The 21,398-nt window shown below is 38.0% G+C and overlaps 1 protein-coding gene and 1 long non-coding RNA gene across 18 annotated transcripts in view; one reads left to right on the top strand and one right to left on the bottom strand.

The window, feature by feature from the left end:
* RAD51B (RAD51 paralog B) overlaps positions 1-21,398 on the bottom strand; it is a 672,310-nt gene that overhangs the window by 393,750 nt on the left and 257,162 nt on the right. The window contains exon 10 of one of the 16 annotated variants that reach the window (XR_011432062.1): positions 4,242-4,290. The exons of the other annotated variants lie outside the window; for them this stretch is intronic. The gene's annotated coding sequence lies outside the window, so the exon portion shown is untranslated. The remainder of the gene's footprint in view (positions 1-4,241; positions 4,291-21,398) is intronic. 16 annotated transcript variants of the gene reach the window in all.
* On the top strand, positions 14,669-19,195 carry LOC102149496 (uncharacterized). 2 transcript variants are annotated; one of them, XR_001379705.3, is made up of 3 exons: positions 14,669-14,886; positions 15,558-15,905; positions 16,332-19,195. It is a non-coding gene; the product is annotated as an uncharacterized lncRNA (long non-coding RNA). The 2 variants fall into 2 exon arrangements; XR_001379706.3 differs by having other exon boundaries at positions 14,695-14,886; positions 15,530-15,905.

Raw genomic sequence — 21,398 nt, 5'->3', positions numbered from 1 at the left:
CTATTTCAACTTACCCACTAAGCAAGAGAATTCAGTATTCTAAAATTGGCTGCTATGAAAATAAAACAGTTTCCCTGAATTGAGAGGTTACTTAATTGTACCTAGATGTTTGAATTATTTCAATCTTGCTTTGTATTACATCTTTCTTTCAAAATTTATGTTAATAGTCATAGCCTGGAAATGGAACCTACAAAATAGGGCTTCTTAACTTTAGCACTGTCAACATTTCAGGCTGGGTAATTCTTTGTTGTGAGGATTCTGTGCACTGTAAGATGTTTAGCAGCATCTCTGGTTTCTACCCAGTAGCACCTCTCCAACCTCCCTCCACAGTTCTGATAACCAAAAATGTCTCCAGACTTGGCCAAATTTCCTCTGGAGGCAAGATCACTCCCAGCCGAAAACCACTGCTATAAAGGGATGGCAAGCATCACAGTTTCATTTAGAGAAGGAGCATGGTATTCCAGGGACACAACAAAGGGTGGAGAAAAAGAGGACGGGCTTTAGAGTTAGGTAGATTTGGGTCAAAATTAGGACTCAATCACTTGTTAGCTGAGTAGCTTAGTGAACATTAACTTAATTAAGCCTAGACTTTCTCATTAACAAAATGTGAATAATAACATCCTGGTAGACATCTGTCTTTGCCGTCCATCATCTCTTTTGTGGGGAAGGGGTTAAGAAGCGCTCTCTTACTTTAGGGGAAACAGCTCTTCCACTCTCAGTCTACCTCTGTTCCAGGGTTGAGCATGTGAACCAGACTTAACCAAGGAAATAAGTGCATCCCTCAGGCCTTAATGGTTCAGGAATGGGCATGTGACCCAGGCTGGGCCAATTATACACAATTCTGAGGCTTTTGCTGGAGCAAACAGGAAAGATTCATTCCCGTTCTGTTAAAGTTGCTAAGCTAGTATCATATAAGCCTGAAGTTTATGAGTGGGAAAAGCCAACCTAGTGAAAAACAGATTCAAGAGACGTAGAGAAAACAAGCCCTGATGAAATGATGTCTAATACCTGAAGCCACATCTACCTCTTAGATTTTTCAGTTATGTTCGCTAATGAATTTCCTTTCATTTTAACTTAAGTCAGTGTGAGTTGGGTTTTATCACTTGGAATCAAGAGTCCTGTCCAATAAATTATCTATTAACAGCTGTGGAGAAGACCAAGTAAAATAATGAACCCAACAGGCCTATAAAGAGCTGCCTTCCCCTGATTCCCAATTTATAGAAATCAAAACAAACACCTACATAAGAGCTCAAAACACAATACAGTGAAAAAGCAGACAAAAGAACCCATGACTTAGCTTGCGCTCTTTTCAATAAACTGTTAGACACTCTAAGAGAGCTTAAATTCACGGAGCCAAAAATTTCTGTGCTTTAAGTTACCTACAATCAGGTCAATGAATAGCACACGCAAATTTGAGTTTGTTTTCTTTGTTACCATCATTTTTAGGTGGCCAACAGTAAGGGTTTGCTTTGAGTATAAAGGTTCCATAACATGATTTTATTTTATTGCCAAAAGGCTGAAAGAAGGGATTTATAGAGTTAGTGAGCTAAATCAAAATAGCAGGGCTGGGGCTCAGGTAAATCGAGTGAGGCACCTGCCTCAGATGCACAATTTTAAAGTCTGCCAAAACCTCAGTAATCAAGATAAGTAATGTTTTAATACAATATTTTAAAAATCAAAATTATTGCCAAAAATTCATTATGAAGAAAATGTAATTTTAAATAAAGACAAAATCAGTATCACTGGTTTCGCGTTTCGCCTCAGGCTCCAATACGGCTAGGCATGGCATTGCAAAATAGAATAAAAGTTCTAAGCTGTAATAAGCAGAGATGAATCTAGTGTTCACAAACGACATCAAGGACCCAAATGCACATGAGAGGCAGCCTGGCTCAGCACTCTGAATTGAAAGTTAAGGAACTCAAGCTCAAGCTCCAGCTCTCCAGTACTAAGGTGTGTAAGGAGCAAATTATTTGGCCTTTTTGATCGTTAGTTTTTTCATACATAAACTGAAAGGGCTATACCAGATGATTACTGAGATCTTTCTTAACTCTAAATTTCTAAGATTACATTCTAAATTTGATTTCCTTTGATGCCTAAAAACAAATGAACACCAAATATGCTGTATTTCTGGTTCGGCCTTTGTGTTATCTAAGAACTTATGAAATGACAAGTTTTAACCATTCAAATCTACCAGTGAAAATAACCACATTGAGGGTGATTTTTTGTTTGCTTAATACGAGTGCTCTCACATGTTTCAAATGCCATTCAATTATAAGATCCTACAATGAGGAGGTCGGCAGCTTTCTGTTGTGGGTATAGGGTAGCAGGGTTGATCTGTCTCCAAAAGCTGAAATAATTCACACGGCCACCCAGTGACAAGTCCACTGAAGCATAAAGTAATCGAGTTAATAAGTGACTGCTTATAATTCCCAACAATTTCCAGAAACAGGAAAATGAAAATCTAAAATTGACAATGACGAAGAGAAGGTGACAAGCATCTGGAATAAGAGTAAGAAAAAAAAGATAATCCATTAACTCTTTAAAAATAGCATATTAAGTTAAAAGTGCTCAAAGTAGCAAGGGTTTAGAAAGCATTGGCATTAGAATATAAAAATGGAATATGAAAAACTAAAACATCTGTGCTCAGGTCCATGCATATAAAATTTTTTTTAGAATTTTTTGCAGAATCCTAAGAAATAAAGAATTCTCTGTGCCTGAGAGATAAAGGGACTCAGTAGCTTTTTTCTTTTTTCTTCAGTGAGGAAGACTGGCCCTGAGCTAACATCTGTTGCCAATCGTCCTCTTTTTGCTTAAGGAAGATTGTCACTGAGCTATAACATCTGTGCCAACCTTCCTCTACATTGTACGTAGGACACTGCCACAGTATGGCTTAATGGGCAGTGTGTAGGTCCACACCCAGGATCTGAACCCGCAAACCCTGGGCCACTGAAGCAGAGCATGCGAACTTAACCACTACACCACCGAGCAGATCCCCCCAATAGCTATTTTTTTTTTTTTTTTAAGATTTTATTATTTCCTTTTTCTCCCCAAAGCCCCCTGGTACATAGTTGTATATTCTTCGTTGTGGGTTCTTCCAGTTGTGGCATGTGGGACACTGCCTCAGCGTGGTCTGATGAGCAGTGCCATGTCCGCGCCCAGGATTCGAACCAACAAAACACTGGGCCGCCTGCAGCGGAGCGCACGAACTTAACCACTCGGCCACGGGGCCAGCCCCCCCCAATAGCTTTTTAAAAAGACTTTGTAAATAAAAACAAGGGCTATTCTTTTTTTAAAATCAACATTATTTTTTAACTTATTATTATTCAAAATTTCAAACATAGACAAGATATACAGGATAGTATAATAATCCCCCATATACCCATTAACAGTGTCGATAATTACCAACTCACGGCCAATGTTATTGCATCTGTACTCCTAGAAATTTCCCCCAATTTGAATAAAGGTCTATTTATTTATTTATTTTGCTAAGGAAGATTTTCCCTGAGCTAACATCTGCCACCAACCTTCCTTTCTGTATGTGAGTGGCCACCACAGCAAGGCCACCAACAGACAAGTGGTATAGGTCTGCACCTGGCAACCAAACCCAGGCTGCCAAAGTAGAGTGCGCTGAACTTAACTACCTGGCCCCTGGGGCTGGCCCAAGGGCTATTCATATTAAGCCAAAAAATAAACAAATCTTTTGGGGCTTTAATTTCCTTGTTTGTAAAATGCAGGCAATTATACTTACCTCCTTACCTACGAATGAAGTTATGAAAAATAACCAAAACCTTCAAGCCTCTTGTAACACTTACTGTGGTACTTGAACATAAGAAACAACAAAATAGAAAATGGAATCAACTTTTGTTTAAATAAGTCTTTCTCTTAAGCACCTCAAAGTGCTTTGGGAGAATTTATCCTTCATTCTCTCAGTACTTCTGTGAGGCAAATGAAACTATTATCATTCATCTGTAGCAGATACAGAAATAAAAGAAAAAGGAAATGATTCAAGCTAGATCAAATGAAGAATCAACAGTAGGGGCAAAAATAAATCCATATTTTTTTGACTCCCCATGTTCTGTCATTATGATATGCCACTTCTATCTTTATGACAACATATATGGATAAAAGTTATTGTTTTCTCTAAATGAAATGGACTTATAACACTCTGGAGTTTGTACATTTAAAAGAGCAGTGCTATGTAAAATGTAGGCATTCAAACACTGACTGACTTTTAAGCTCACCTTGTAGATTCCTACAAGAACACAATCTTCACTCGGTTGTTCAGCCTACCTAGAGAAGACAGTGAGAAGGACAGAAATTAACTGCACCTGGGGTTCACTGGGATTGAACAACTGCAGCTTGCCATTTCACAGGTTTGAAATCTAAAATATTTACTTAGCAGATGCAAAACTTACTTCAGTCTTACACTGGAGAATTATACCTTTTGGGCCCAGTCCATAGCGCCACAGGCATGGATGATGCAACTTCCAACTCAGCTACAGAGTATTTTTATAGCACTTACCAAGTCATTATAACTTTATATATCTAAGACATTTTCCTTCCGATTCATACAATGGTTCCTGTTCATTGCATTTAGTCAATACAGGTTTGGATAGGGTGGAGGAGGGGAAAAAAAAAAGGCCGTGGGAAGGGTGTGGTGAGAACAGTCTGCATGAGCTAGGTTTCTCTAAATGTTGCCTATTATTCATTTCACGGGATACATCAGCGCAAAGGCTCTTTCTCTTTCCATGGTCTGAAGAATAGCCGGCTGCGGCCTGAGCAACGTCTTCCGGGATCATTATAGGAGAGATCGCAACTACCTAAACATACAAATGGATAGTTTAAGAGTTTATATAGGAACGGGATTCTTCTCCAGTTATTTATCCCCAACTTTGAACATAGTATTAGAGGCTATGATCTACCCAACACCTAGTTCCCTAAGGCTTTTTGACAAACTAAATATAAATAAACAAACAAACCAACCAACAAATAAGTTTAAATTATATTTTTAAACAAAATAGTTTGTTATTGCTGTTATTGTTTTGATTCAGGATGTAGAGCTCATTTGGATTGCTGCTTCTAAAATAAAGCAGAAAACAGAACTAGGATACAGTAGAAAGGATAGTGAACTGGCAGTTAAGCAACCTAGATTCGCATCTTATATCTGCACTAACCAGCTCAGTTGGGCAAGGCTGATATGCTTGAGGACAGCAGTTTTCTCATCTAACAGGTGAAATACATGGTCCAAGCGATTCCTAAGATTATTTTTAGTTCTAAAATTCTTAGACTACTTAATTCCAGAACTTTTATTCTATTACTTCTATGTAGTGTTCTCATTTTTCATAATGCCATCCCTTTCATATAACATGCTTAAAAACGTTAACCATCTCTCTATTGATTAGCTTATAGGAAAAGTTTAAATTTGAGGCAGAAAAAAAGAAGCACTCATACCAAATGAGCTTTTAATAGTGCTCTTTTATAGGTATAGGTTAAAAAAATAAGAAGATTTTCTAGTTCTTCTCCAAATCCTGCCTAATAAGTCAGGCCATTTTCTGAGACAGTTTTTAAAAGGATAACATATAGCTATCTGGCAAAGTACCTGGCACATAATAGATGCTAGATAAATATTTACATACCTAACTCTTCCCCCTGGATCCCCACCTTCCCAGCACCACCACCTCCACTACCCAAAGTAAGTCTTTTATAAACTGCAAAACCCTCTTCAAATCAGAGATGCTATGGAACCAAACTGACAGCTCAATTCAGAAGAGGAGTTTATACAGACCTTTGCGTAAAAACATTCAAAAGCTTCCCAGAAAAACAAAGTATCAAAATTTCTGTTTTCAAACTGTCAAGAATAGCCTTGGGTTTATTATTAATAAAAGAAAATTTGTAAACAAATGGAAATCATCATAATTCATTGTAGTTCGAACATATTTTATATTTTCCTAAATACTTCATGAGTAAATATCACTCACTATGCAATGACCCCATTATAGTGAAATTAAATATGAATAAACATAGAGCTTATAATAAAAAAGAAAACCTAAGCCTTCTGAATAAACTGCACACACAACATGCCAAACTAAGACCCAAACCGAGCAAGAAACGCTGTCGTGAGTTTCACAAATGCCAAGAGAAACAGTCTCTCTAAAGTGCTTTCTTGACTTAGAAAAGGGATCCACCTAACAACTGATAACTAGATAAAGGGGAGACCAGTCTTCCCCCACAAAGAGGCATAAAAAAACTAGGAAAAACAATGTAATAGAAAATATTCTCAAATTTTAAAACGTGGAATATAAAAGCCTTTCTCTGTGGAGATGAACTCTTTCCATTCTCCAAGGGCTCTCTCAACATCACCAACCTCAAACACTTGGCTCACAAAAATCTGTGATGACGCAAGAAATTGCCTGGAAATAAACAAATAAACAAAAAAAGCATTCTCTCTCCCTGGAACCAGAGCTGCCCCAACACAGCAGGCAAGCAGCCAGCATGTCAGGGCTTCATTTTAAAGTCTGTTTAATTGTTCCATTCCAATTCAACAGTCCAAGCCCCTCTTCTAAGAAGACGAAAAAATAAAAAAGGATCTTCCAAGATATTATCTAGTTCTTACTTAACTAGCCCTATTGAAGAAACTCTAAGTGCTAATTAGCCACATAAACTGGGCAGATGAACTCCAAGTCTTTGTGTGTTACTAGTCAAACTTAGAAGGGTCTCTTTCTGCTGGGAGGGCCTAGCCAATCTGAAACTCACACTTGCAAACTGCACCCTAGATTCTCAATTGCATTCTAATCACTGCCATGAATTTTTCTACCTTTCAAACTATCTTTAAAAGGAGAAAGCAGTTGCTGCAACTACCTTATCATATTCTAGTTGGATTTTTGCAAACATTTATTGACTTGGCTGACATTATAGGGGTTGTAAGAACAGGAAGAAGATAAGTCAGATTTCTTTTAGCCTTTTGGTATTTTTTCCTGCTTCTTTTCTTGCCAAAAATCAACTGGCTTCCCAGTGAAGCACAAATAATAAAGTAAAACAAATAAAAACAAAAATCCCACAGCTATTTACCAGTATAAGGAAATTAAAATAATACCGTACCATGATACCAATGCAGTTCCCTTTGCATCAGTTCCTTTTTATATAATATGTCCTATGAAACTTATAATTCTAGGGGCTTGTATATATCTTCCCCCCTCAAATTCAATAAGCTACCCATTGATGTGATTTACAATCTATACAAGGAATTTTGTTAGGCAAATGTTTGTGAAGGATGGGAGTGGGAGGAAGAATAGATAATGGTAATTCTGAGATTGATTCTCTTTCCAAACTCTCAATTTATGATGAAACATGGGTCTTTCAGTTAAAGACTCCCCTGTTTTGCTACTGGCCATTTCTATAACCACCATTGAAAACTTAAAAGAAGCTCTTTTGCTTCTGACCAAGACAGAGAAGCAGGGACCAGATTTACCCTACCACCTAAAATGACCCCCCAAAATTTTAAGACAAAACATACAGCTTCTTTTTCAAGACACTGAACATCAGGCAATGAAGGCCAGTGATCCATTAGAGATGGGAAACAAACAAGGAGAGCTCTGTGATTGTCCCAACTTACTGGGTAATCTATCCAAATTTTCAGGCTCTGGTGCATGGAGAGGAAACCCACATGGAGTCTGGCAGACTCCCTGAGTTGAGGAGATGGAGCTGAGGATCTGCGAAGAACCAGATAGCTAGAGTTCACAAGAGAGGTCTATGGAGAGTCCCCCTCAAATAGTCAGCAGAGGAGTGTTAGTGCATGCATGTGAGGAAACTAGTTGAGAGTAGAGAAAGGAATGATCTGAGAGGAGTAGAGGGAAGAGTGCCTGGCACTCACAAAGGGCCAAAAATAATGTCTATTCCCACCAACCAGACTGGAAAACTTCATAATTCATGGAGCACTGGGTAGAGTACTCAGAAGGCTCTTGTCTTGATAATGGAGAATAATCAGCTTTAAACTAAATGGTTCTGGTCCTGCTGAAACAAATCTTAAAAGCAAGACCCAAAAGGATCAAACTGTTTCCAACTAATTTAACTTCATCCCAAAACAAACCTCAAGGTTTACAGGAATACAAAAATATACAGCACCCACTAACTCACAAAACTGGCACCCAATGAAAGATAATCAGACATGCAAAGAAGCAGAAAAGTACGATTCATAATGTGGAGAAAAATCAACCATTGAAATGGACTCAGAACTGAAACACATGCTAGAATGAGCAAACAAGGACATTAAAATTTATTATAACTATAGTCCATATGTTTGAGAAGTTAAGATACTACAAAGACCCAAAATCAAGCTTCTAGAGATAAAATCTATGATGTATGAGATGACAAATACACTGGATGAGATTAATGGTAGATTACGCATTGCAGAACTTGAAGACATAACAACAGACACTAGTAACAACAAATCATAGACAACAACAATTAGTAAGCTTGAAGATATAGCAATGGAAACTATCCAAAATGAAACAGAGAGAAAAAAAAATCAACAAAAATAAAAAGAGCATCAGGGAGCTGTGGGACAACTTCAGGTGGCTTAATATATGTGTAATAAGAGGCCCCAGGAAGAGCAGGTCAAGAGAGAAGAAAAAACATTGAAAAAATAGTGGCCAAGGTTTTCCTAAACTTGAGGAAAATTACTAACCCACATATCAAAAAAGCTCCACAAACCCCAAGCATAAAAAACATAAAGAAAATTACACAAAGGTACATCATAATTAAATTGCTCAAAACCAAGAAAAAAGAAAAACTCAAAAGGAACAAGAAAAAAAAAGACATATAAAGAGAAACAAAGATAAGGATGAGGACAGTTTCGACTTGTAAACAATGAAGGTGAAAATACAGTGGAGTAACAACTTTAAAAAACTAAAAGAAAAAAACTTCCAACCTAGAATTGTATTCCCAGCAAAACTATCTTTCAAAAACAAAGGCAAAATAAAGACCTCTCCAGACATACAAAAAAGCTGAACTAATTCATCAGCAGCTGACCTACACTAAAAGAAATGATAAAGTAAGTCCTTCAGGCAGAGGGAAAATAACATCAGATGGAAATCTGGATCATACAAAGGAATGAAGAACACTGGAAATAGTAACTACTGGGTAAAAACATAAGATATTTTACTTATTATTTAAATATGTTTTAATGATAACTGCTTAAACAAAACTGTATTGTAGGATTTGTAACTTATGTATAACTTATGCGTAAGTAAAATGTATGACAACTACTGTAAGGCTACTGTAAGGTTCTTATATCATATGTGAAGTGGCATAATATCACTTAAAGATAAACTGTGATAAATTAAAGATGTATACCATAAATCCTAAAGAAATCACAAAAATGACTAAACAAAGAGTTATAGCTAATAAGACAACAAAGGAGGTAAAATAGAATCATAAAATTATTTAATCCAAAAGAAGACAGGATACAAGCTTAATGTACAAGGTCAAATGCTTCCTTACATACCAGCAATGAATAATTGAAATTTGAAGTTAAAAACACAACACCATTTACACCAGCACCAAAAAAATAAAAATACTTAGGTATAAACCTAACAAAATATGTGCAACATCTGTATGAGGAACTACAAAACACTGATGAAAGAATCAAAGAAGATATAATAAATGGAGAAAATTTCCATGTTCATAGATAGGAAGACTCAATATTGTCAAGATGTTAGTTCTTCCCAACTGGATCTATAGATTCAATGCAATCCCAATCAAAATCCCAACAAGTTACTGTATACAGATATGGACACACTGATTCTAAAGTTTATATGGAAAGGCAAAAGACCCACAACAACCAACATAATATTGAAGAAGAAAAAGTTGGAGGACTGAAACTACCCAACTTCAAGACTTACTATAAAGCTACAGTAATCTAGACAATGTGGTATCAGAGAAAGAACAGATAACTAGATCAATGGAACAAAATAGAGAGCCAAGAAGTACTCACAGAAATACAGTTAACTGAATTTTGACAAAGGCCCAAAGTCAATTCAATGCAGAAGGACAGTCTTTTCCATAAATAGTGCTGGAACAACCGGTCATGCACATGAAAAAAAAATTAATCTAGACAGTGACCTTACACCCTTCAGAAAAAATTAGCTCAAAAGGGATGATAAAACTAAATATAAAACTCAAAACTATAAAACTTCTAGAAGATAACTAGCAGAAAATCTAGGTAAAGAAAACCTTGGGATGGCAATGACTTTTGCATACACCACCAAAAGCACTATCCATGAAAGAAAAAATTGTTAAGTTGGACTTCATTAAAATTAAAAACTTCTGCTCCGCAAAACACACTGTTAAGAGAATAAAAAGATAAGCCATAGACTGGGAGAAAATCTTTGCAAAACACATATCTGATAAAGGACTTGTATCCAAAACATAAAAGAGATTCTTAAAACTCAACAATAAGAAAATAAACAATCCAATTTAAAAAATGGGTAAAAGATCTGAACAGACACCTCACCAAAGAAGATATACAGATGACAAGTATATGAAAAGATGCTCAACCTCACATGTCATTAGGGAATTGCAAATTAAAACAATAAGATACCACTACACACTTTCCTAATGTGTTGTAAGTCTCTCTCCGTAATAGTCAGTTGTTTAAAATGTAAAGAACTACTTCTTCATTCATCACTAAATAAAAATATTAATGAAAATCAAATGTATGTAAATCAGTGGACTAGTCACTTGAAGGAAGTACAATTGGACAATACAGGGATAGATGTCAGATTACAAGGGACAAGTAATACTGATGATAATGAAGTGTAGTGACAGGTGTACTTTACTTTGCTACAGTGTAAAAAGGCTCAGAGAATGACTAAAAGAAAGGCAAATTTTAGGTTGATGGAGAGTTCTTAGCCAGAAAGTTTTAAAAAATGGCAAGGTTAATACATCAGAATTTCAAGCAAAATACAGAAGAAGCTAAACACAAGTTCTTAAAGTTAAATTCTTTTTAGTCTTCTCATTTATGAAACTTCAATAAAGCAGACCTCAACGGGAGGACATGAGATTAGGGAAGAGCTAATTTTAAACAGTGAATTCCAGGATAAGTTTACTCATAGTATGTCTTGTGTATGAAAATTATGGAAACACATAGTTCCAGTATCATCTAATTGAACTATTTCTCCTGAGTTTATAGACTTCAGTTGATTGTTCTAACATTTATCAACTTTGGCACTCTCCCATCAAGGGCCAAGAATCTCTGGCTGTTATGCCTCAAGTGGAATAAGAGTCCTGGAGAAATTCTTTTGCTACCACAACTATTTCAGTGCAGTTCTAAGTGGTGAGTCTCAATGCTTGCCAAATTCCTCTGGTTTGATCCTATCTGGATAAACCCAAAACATAGCAAAATAGCACCTTCTACTTCCTGGCCATACTTGATTGGCCAATATCCTTTCAAAATCAAGCCTGCTTTTATGTTTAAGAAACTGCTGGCCTAAGGCTCTTAATCTAATATATGACATTAGGTACAAAAAGGCACAGGAACGTTCATTCCATTCTCCATCACTTCTACACTCTCTTTCACTTCCAACCTGACGGAAAAAGTGATCAAAAAAACCCTGAGTGTTTACAGCTTTTATGTACCTAACCATAGTTACGGATCAAATTATATGAGCTTGAAAGTTCCTTGGGAATCAAGGTTTCCATAAGGAGGACCCACTATGTGCTAAGCTCATAGTGCCTCTTTCTAGTTGCACTTAACTTCTGTCTAAAATGTAAGTCAAAGCTCTTTCTTCTGAGTCCTCTCTTTATTAGAGAGGCAAAATTCTTTCTGTCTAGTTTCTAAAGGTCCTTCCACCCACTTCAAGCTTAAACACATTCCAGTCAGCCAATGACATTTCTGCACTCAGAGAGGCCCTTAACTGAAATTCCCCCTGAATCACCTTTTATGACGCTTCCAAACTTTCTTTTGTTGCTTCTGGCCTTTGCTAATTCAATCTCAGCTTTTATTTCCTAACTCATTCCTTTCCCCCATACCACGAGGTTCAACAATGTAGTTCTGCTTCCTTTCAACAGGACAAACTTAGGCCCCTTTATGTTGAACATAAGATAACTTCCACCGACACTCCAAACAGGTACATATAATTTTACATAGAAGCCATTCAACACACAGTTCAATGAGTTTCAAAATAACACTAAATATCTCAAACTTTCAAAAATATGAATATAACATTCTATATAAATTACATTCTAGATTTATATCCTAGTGTTTAGCTAAATGAAAAGCAGGGGCCAAACCCAAGGACACTCCAGATGTCTTCTTTGGGTGAGTTTAACTTGCACAAAAAGTTTTTGGACAAGATAGACTGCAGCTCAATACAGATGAAAGTCATAAAGAAAAGGGGAATGCATGAATCACAGCCATGGTATAAATAACTTTCAGAAGTTCATTTCCAGAAAACTCACTCCATTCATACTTTAATCCTGAGTTTAAGAGAATCCTATTGAATGGGAGGCTCAGAATAGTCAATTATAAAATACCTATTTTAAATTATTATTTACGTATATAACATTTCCCTATGATCAGTAATTTTTATAATAATTTATTGAACATAATATGTATAACAGGCTCTTTATATAACAGATTATATAATTCAATACTCACAATAACCCTCAAGTATTATTGTTATTATTCCCATATTACAGAGAAAGAAACAGAGTCCCCAAAAGCTTTAGTTACTTGCCCAATTCACCCCACCAGTAGGTGGCAGAAAAAGATATTCAAACCTAAATCTGTCTGGCTCCAAAACCTGTCCCCTTTCCAGTAGGGTGCATCCCCTTTCTGTTAAAGCAGTTATTACTCTTCTAGTGCTTTGGAAAATTCCTGACACATGGAGCCTAGGGTAGTATAGTGGAAAAACACTTGTGAGCATAGGCTCTGGCAGGTATGTGACTTTGGCCTAATCACGTTCCTTTAGTAGGCTGTCTTTTTCTCATCTATAAAATGAAGAGTTTGGGGAGATAACATCTCAGGGTCCTTCAAGCACTAATATTTTATCATACTATGATTCTATGAATTATAGACAATGCAAAAAACATGGACTAAGGGAAAGGATGAGTGACAAAAGGGTTAATTGGGCATTAGAAACAATATAGCCAAACAAATTCATGAGAAAGTGTGGGTTGGCATTGCCAGGTACAGGGCAAGAGAGTCGATGGAATTTCCAGAAAGAGTGGTGGAAAAGAACAACCCATTGTATATAAGAAAGCTCTACTCATCAACAAAAGACAATTATCCAGGACAGAAGACAGTGACTGGGTAGGGTTTCTGTTTTGCTTTGCTTTCAATATTCGGGCCAGTAAAGTCAGCCTGTGCACCGAATGATTTAAAACCTTCATAATACATGCCTTCTCCTTATATTCAGCCAAGAGTCTTCAAGCAGATTTCCTGATTCTTCCTGGGTTTTGTAAAATGATGAGAACCAAGTGCCTCTATGCTTAGCTGCCATCACTAAGAGCCAATATGAGATATATGCAGACAAGCTCCGTGGGAAAATATCACAAGCCAGAGGAATGGACACCAAAACGAGCTCTCTACCAGCTGGGGCTAGACAGACAGCGAATGGCCAAGAGTTCTCTAGGCCTTGGGAGACCTAATGGTTTAGGATGCACTATCAGAGATGAGAAGGGGTCAAATTTCTAGGCTTGTGAGAGAGTACACAGGCTCGGGTTATCCATCTTAAGCTCTCTCAGTAGATAAATATGTTTTATGAGGAAAAACGAAAAGAAAAAAAGAGAAGATGAACAGCCTGGCAAAAGAACCTAAGACAAACCAAATCTTCCACAGGATATTCGCAGACAAAAAGGTTGAGGAATGCGGTGGGGGGGGACAAAAACTCCCCAAAGAGGAAGGGAGGGGAAAAAAATTAAAGCCATTAGTTCTGACATTTGCCAAGGAAGGAGAGTGAGAACACTGTTCAAACTGCCTATAAACCAGGTAAAAGTGACTTGGTTCTGACAGAGTCTACACACCCTAACAACATCCTACCACCAAGGTCACCACCCCTGTGCCTCCAACTGAAGACTGCAGCTGCTTTTTAAAGCCCCAGAAAGTAACAGGCAGAATATAGTGACAGCTGGAAGGAAGGGAATTAGGCAAGGACTTGGCATAAATAGAGGTATAGCCAAAAGGCAAAATATGAAGGGAGAGAGACAATTTTCCTGTGTGGTTTATGTGTGTGGAACGGGGAGAGCTCAAAATAAGAGCTAGCCGAAGTTCTGGCCTTGATTGCCTGAAGGATTTGGCAGGCTCAGCCTTTCTCATGGCAGGCGGGCCAGGAAATGAAGCTTTCAGCTGGCTGCTTCAATGTTTGCCTCACTGTCACCATTTTCATGTTTGGCCTCTGGCTCGTTTGCATTTTCTTTTTCTTTAGGGATTAGCACGTAAGTGTGCACAAAATCCATTTTGTTTATTCAAGCCTGTGTCATTTCCTCCCACACTGTATTTGTCAACTAGGGACTTCAAGAACATGAATTCTGACACAGGACAAAACAAACTATAGAATTAGATGATCTGCACAGGACCTGAGAGACCATCTGATCCAGCCTCATTTTACAGATGGGGAACTAATAGTAGCTAAGAGAAGTCAGGCGATCTGCTGAAATCACACTGATATTTAGGGTAGCAAGTCAGGACAAGTATCCGGCTCTCCCATTCCCATCCAGCCAGTGCCCTGTCCACAAAAATCAGTGTGCCTTCAGGACTCCATCTCAGACAACACATTACTCTCTACCCACCAAACCCTTTTCAGTGAGGATTTGACAAGAATTGTGCTACATTCTCTCGTTCTCTCTCTCTCTCTCTGCTTTCTGATCAAAAATTCACATATAAGTTTGGTAAGTACTTATCCAAAATGTTAGGTCTCAAGAAAAAGAAAGAAACTTGGAAACTTATGTAACTAATAGCACTCAGAAGAAAGACTCAACCTAAAACCAAGCAGAATGCATGTCATTAAAAGCTAGTTTCATAAATTTAGATTTTGGCTTTCACTTATCATATATAATTATCACTATTATTAAATTATGAGGATAATGCTGCTATCCAAATAAACTGTGGCCTCAGTTTATCCTGCCATGTTGATTTACAAAGCAGCAGGTTAATTTCAAGCCTTGGAAACACCTTTTAAACTTGCTTATTTTAAAAAGTAGTATTTCTAGTTCAAGGAACAAACTTAAAAATCAGAAAAGAATATTTTCACTTGAAAGTAAATTTTTAAAAACTGTAAGAAAGAATGAAATGTTACTTATGACAGAACTGAACCTGTGTTACAAAAACTATTTTATGATTTTTCCCTTTTTGCCAATGGAATTAATTTCTGATATTGAGATAAAAATCACATTCTCAGAAGTAGGTGAGCTTTAGAGGCTTAGAAGATTCTGACTCTGAAAGGAGTTCGTGAGTGTGGAGGGGAGGTGGATGTCCATCAGTTTGCATGTAAGTTCATAACAAAGCAATCTATCTTGTTTTCTCAAATTGCAGTTGGTTCTACTAAAAAATTTTTTTTCAGTACTACGAAAACCACGGTACGTGACATTTAAAAATAAAAACTTCACCTCTCTTTGCCACATCTACTTTGAGAATGAAGACCATTTTCAACAGACTGTCAACAATCCAGGAAATGTCAACATCACTCTGAAGGGAAGCACAGTTATTGAGATGGACCCCAGAGGAACCCTGCGGAGGGACTTCAGTCACATCAACATAGACCTCGGTCTCCTTGGAAAGAAAAAGACGAGGCTACAGGTTGACAATGGTGGGGAAATAGAGAAGACTGGCTGCGGTTCGCAGTAGCTGGAGTCCGGTACAGAACATGACCAAGGGTGTTACTCTGCTTCTATTACAAGATAAAGTCCAGGTATGCTCACTTCCCATCAACGTTGTTACTCAGGAGAATAGGTCTCTCACTGAAATCCAGAATTTCCTGGGTGAAAAACCATCTGCAGGGTATCTCAAGCCCAGAAAGATGAGTTAACGCTTGGAGGGAACAACACCGTGTTAAAGTGAGCTGCTGTGTTTCAGCAAGCCACGACAGTTAACACAATGTCAAAAATTGGGGATGGCATCTATGTCTTTGAAAAAGGAACAGTTCTGCAGGCAGATGAATAAGATCTAAAAGTTGCACAGCTATGGAAACAAGATTCTGGATGATTCCTGAGACCCATTTGTGATATTTTTAAGAGATAATAAACACTGTCTATCAATCTGGGGGGGGAGATGGGACATTTCACTAACTAGTTAAATTAGCTAACTTGCTTTCCTTCTATACATTTTCACTTAACAGATATTCTTGAAGTGCTTACCCTGTACCAAACACAATTCAATTCTGGGAATAAGGAGATTAAAGACACAACTTCTGATATAAAGGCACTCAGAGTTAATTGGGCGAAACCAAAATGTGAACGGAATGACCCAGAGTCGTACGTCCAGTGATAATAGACACTTTGGAAGCACACAGGAGGGGGACTAGGCCAGCCTGGGAAGGTCCAGGAAGGCTACCTGAAGAAAGTGACACCTGAAGTCAAAGATAAACAAGAATTAGCCTGGTTTAAAAAAAAAGAAGGCAACAAGTCTCTCTTCTATTATTCTTTATGATTTCTTATCTAACATACTTGTTTCACGTGAGAATTTGATCTATTCCATAAACCTTTTGAAGGAAAAATGACATCGTTATCATTGCTACATCAAAATAAGATTAGTTAACAAAGAGTATTAGAACACATTAAATATCGAAAGACGAAGACTTGAAACAAATCCAACACTAGCGTTAATGCAACACCCAAACAGGAAAGAACATGGCAACTCTGCAGAGTTCAAGGAGCTTTGTCTACCCATGTTTCTACAGAGCACTACCTGAAGACAAGGCATTTTGCTAGGTGTTGTAGTAGATGCAATAATGAATAAAGCTGGGCTCTCTCATCAGGGAATTTATCAGCTCACCTTACCTGCATGTTCCTTCCAGGGAAAGAGAGAAAGGTCTGGAGTGGCAGTTCTCAAACTTTTTGGTCTTGGGACTCATTTATACTCTTAAAAATTATTGAGGACTCACAGAGGTTTTATTTATGAGGCATAGGTTTACCATATTAAGAATTAAAACTGATGAATTTTTAAAGCATTTATTTGTTAATTCATTTAAAAGTAACACTAATAGGGGCCGGCCCGGTAGCGTGATGGTTAAGTGCGCACGTTCTGCTTCAGTGGCCGGGGGTTTGGATCTTGGGTGCAGACATGGCACCACTTGGCAAGCCATGCTATGGTAGGCATCCCACATATAAAGTAGAGGAAGATGGACATGGATGTTAGCTCAGGGCCAGTCTTCCTCAGTAAAAAGAGGAGGATTTGCAGCAGATGTTAGCTCAGGGCTAATCTTCCTCAAAAAAAAAAAAAAAAAGTAACACTAATAAACCCATAACGTCTTAACATAAATAAGATATTTTTATGAAAAATAACTATATTTTCTAAAACAAAAAACCTTAGTGAGAAGAGTAGCATTGTTTTACACTCTTGTAAATCTCTTTACTGTCTGGCTTAACAGATGACAGCTGGACTCTGACATCTGGTTCTTCATTCAAGGTGTTACAGTATCATTCTTCACATGTCCTATAGAAAACTCCACTGTACACTCATGAGAAAATAAGAATAAGAAAGGCAAAGAATGTCTTAATATTATGATGAAAATAGTTTGACCTCACAGACCCCTTGAAAGGATCTCTGGGGACCCCAAGGAATCTTAGACCACATGGTGAAAACCACTGGCTGATAGCAAAAAAAGTAGTGTTCAAAACTGGGTAAATTAAGAGTATGAATTCAAGCTTACTTTACTTGAGGTTTTAACTTAGGGAAATCTTGCAGTAACAGAGTTCCTTACCTAGCTCACTAATTCTAGGCGTGGACTTGTTTCTTGTAACTGAGACACCCAGGTTGCATGAATGGGTCTACTCTCTCTCTGGCATTGTGAAGATTACCTCCTCAAAGGGCTTAGGCTGGGTAGGTCTTGGCACAATGACAAGGGTGATCACATGCCTGCTTTGCCTGGGACAGTCCCAGTTTCTTCCTATTGTCCCAGAGTAGTTCTTAGTAGAGCCCCTTCACTCTCAAAAGTATCCATTTTGGATAAATTATATGGTCACCATGACAATGCCTCACATAAGCAGTGCTGGCATTCCACTTCTTCCCAACGTGTGGACAGGTCTAAAGAAGCCACGCTGGGTTTGGTTTCTACAGTAATATTCCTCCAACCTCTTCTCTTAAAAGACAATTGTGGGAGAAAATTCCTCCTGATCTCTTGGTTTCTGTGTCTTCTTTTGCTTTCTTAAACTGTTGACAGCAATCATTCCTGACAGTTCTATGTGACAGCAAGTGCTGCTTGTTTTCTTGCTATGTACCTAGTTCAGAGTTTGAACTACAGGATGTCACTTTGCCCAATGGCTTCAAATTGGTTGGAATATAACCTATAGATGGAGGGCTACAAATTAACCAGACTGGGTTAACCACTAGCCTAATAAAATCCTAGACAAAACCTAGCACATAGATTCACCCCATCACCAAAAATTGAGGCAACTCAGTAAGACAAGAGACTTCTTTGAAAAAGTATTAAATCTACTGGGCCAAACCCTGTAAGCATGGCATGGGGTATGAAGAGGACTGGAAAAGAAGTGCTATAAATTCTGATTAGTGAACCTCGGAACTGACGAGAATTTGGCTTTGCATCCCCAAGTGGCAGAGAAACCTCAGCAGTTATCCAGTGCTTTCAGAGAGTAGGGTAAAATTATAAGAACATTTTTATGAGTTGTGGCTGGCAAGCCCTAGCCTGTTAAAACTCTTTAAAAACCAATGCCTTGGTGGAGGTAACATTTACTGTTTACTGTAGCTCTGGTTGTTAAGGGTTATTGCTAAGGTCCCAGTTTTCCATGACATCAGCAGCATTCCAAGGGAAGTGTGTGTCAGTGACTTTCAGTAATGACTCCCTTTTCCAAATGTTCAAAGCTTCTGCCAAGCTGCCCTACACCTGCACACCAGCTGAGTTGGAGGAAAAGGAAAAGCAAGATGGATTAAGTGGGATTTTTGTCTGGGTTCCTTAATGAGACTAAAGGCTTTTCTTCCTTCAGTGTTTGGTTTTGTGCAATAAATTGATGCCAGTCCCTTCAGGAGTGACATGACTCATCCTTAACTTTTCACAAGCCAATCTGACCATCTCTCATGACCTCTCGCTGTCATATTCTGGACTGGCCTTTCAAGAGTGTTCTTCTGCAGGAAAAGCGCAGGGCTTAATGAGATGATCAGCATGGCATGCCAACACTCTGGGACGGTTTCCGAGGGAGGCATCTGCTGCTCCCCAAATCAGCAGGAAACAGAAGCAGTGAAGAGACGCTCTGTGTAGCTGCTTTAAAGATCACCTGGCTTTCAACATTGCAAACCAGATGTGTATTCCCAAGGCAGCAGCAGAGCTCACACCAGAGGCTGTCCTCACCAAAACAGGGACCTGTTTAACTTAACCCAAGGGTGCCCACTGCCCGCTCAATAAGCTTAGGACTGGTAGGGGGGCCAATACTAATTGTGTACTTATATAAGACCTTTCTTCCCAAAGGTTTAAAGCATTTTATCAACATTAAACTGAGTATTCACAATCCTCTGAAAGGTGGCAAATATTAGTTCACGTGGGAGAAATTGTGGGATAGGGTCGAGGAGAATTAAGTCCTCTGTCAAGAGTGAGGCAGTAGGAGAGCTCATGGAGGCCCCACACCTTTACCCCTTAGGTAATGACCCCTTTCAGGGCTTGCTCCAGTCCTGCCTAGGCTAGACTAACCTGCTTTTTTTTTAAATTGGCACCTGAGCTAACATCTGTTGCCAATCTTCTTTTTCTTTTTTTTTTCTTCTTCTCCCCAAAACCCCCCAGTACCTAGTTGTATATTCTAGCTGTGAGTGCCTCTAGTTGTGCTGTGAGGCACGCTGCCTCAGCATGGCCTGATGAGCGGTGCCATGTCTGTGCCCAGGGTCCGAACTGGCGAAACTCCGGGCCTCCGAAGCGGAGCGTGCGAACTTAACCACTTGGCCCGGGGGGCCCCCTAACCTGCTTTTTTATCCCAATCAAAGGGTTGTGAAAAACAAGCACTCTTGTTAACAACAATGACGCAAAGCTTGAAGCTGTCAAAGGAAAACAAGAACAATTTTATGTAAAGACAAAGGAATGTCCTCCTAAGGGTTTTGAATAGAATGATTTGTGCATTCAATATCTATTTCTATGAATGACACAAGGCAGACGATTCAATCTTTCCGTATCTCAGTTTCCTCATCTATAAAAGCTAAAAAAAAAACATTTAGAATATCTCCAAGAGATATTTCAAAATTTTAATAATTAATGTTTTGACTTGCATGGAGATCTTTGAGGGAGGATCTCTGAAGTGCTATAAAGTGTCCTCTTTTACAGTACATTACACAGTTCTGGAGGAAATTCCTTTAATTACTGGTATATTTGTTCTTAGGAAATAGGAATAAATTCATGTGTTTTTAAGTGATTTTTTAAAATAAAAAGTCTCTATAATTACAAAAAATAATAATCACTTTCATCTTGTAGAAACAAGGAATTTTTTTTAAGCCGTAGGAGTGGCACCCCTGTGGTTTACAGCAGCCACAGATAACAGACTAACAAAAACAGCTTTTTCCCAGTTTCTCTTAGACTTCATCAAAAAGAATTCAAACACGAAAAAATACTACAGAAATCATTCTCATTCCACTACAGATTGCCTATGAAGATTGAAAACCCAACTCTCGGGTTCAATTCCTGAATTAAACTATGAAAGTCTGTGCAGTGTAATCTCACATCGAGTCCTGAGCCTCAAGTCCCCTGGATAATTTTTAAAGGGGGAGTTTTACAATTATGGCTTGTTAGCAAAAGATTGAGCTATTACCAACTAGAAAACAATTCTTTCAATAAACTTTCTGGTACATAGAATTAACAGTTATCCCTGAGACCAAATTCCACAATCATTTTCATAAATAAATACATAAATTAGGAAGCAGAGAGAGGTTTTTATCCAAAATGCTTAAATCCTAAGAAAAGAGAATTGGAAAAACAAAGTTTCTTTTCTTCTTGAAGACAAAAGATTTAATGAGTTACTAATCCCTCAGTAAAGTCCCTTTGGTAACTTCCCTATTCTAAGCCATACTAATTTTGCTGGGAGACTGTGCTGTTAAAAGACGTTGTTTCATTATGTTAAACTACACAAAAGCAATATAACCAAACGGGGAAATATGCTTCTTATTTTGTTATGCTACCAACCTATACTTATCCAGAAATTCTAACTGCCAAGTGCCTTTTATCTAATGCAGACTACATCTTTCACCACGCACC

Source organism: Equus caballus, chromosome 24 (genome assembly GCF_041296265.1).
Source record: "Equus caballus isolate H_3958 breed thoroughbred chromosome 24, TB-T2T, whole genome shotgun sequence".
NCBI lineage: Eukaryota > Metazoa > Chordata > Mammalia > Perissodactyla > Equidae > Equus > Equus caballus.
This window is presented reverse-complemented; position numbering and strand designations above follow the sequence as displayed.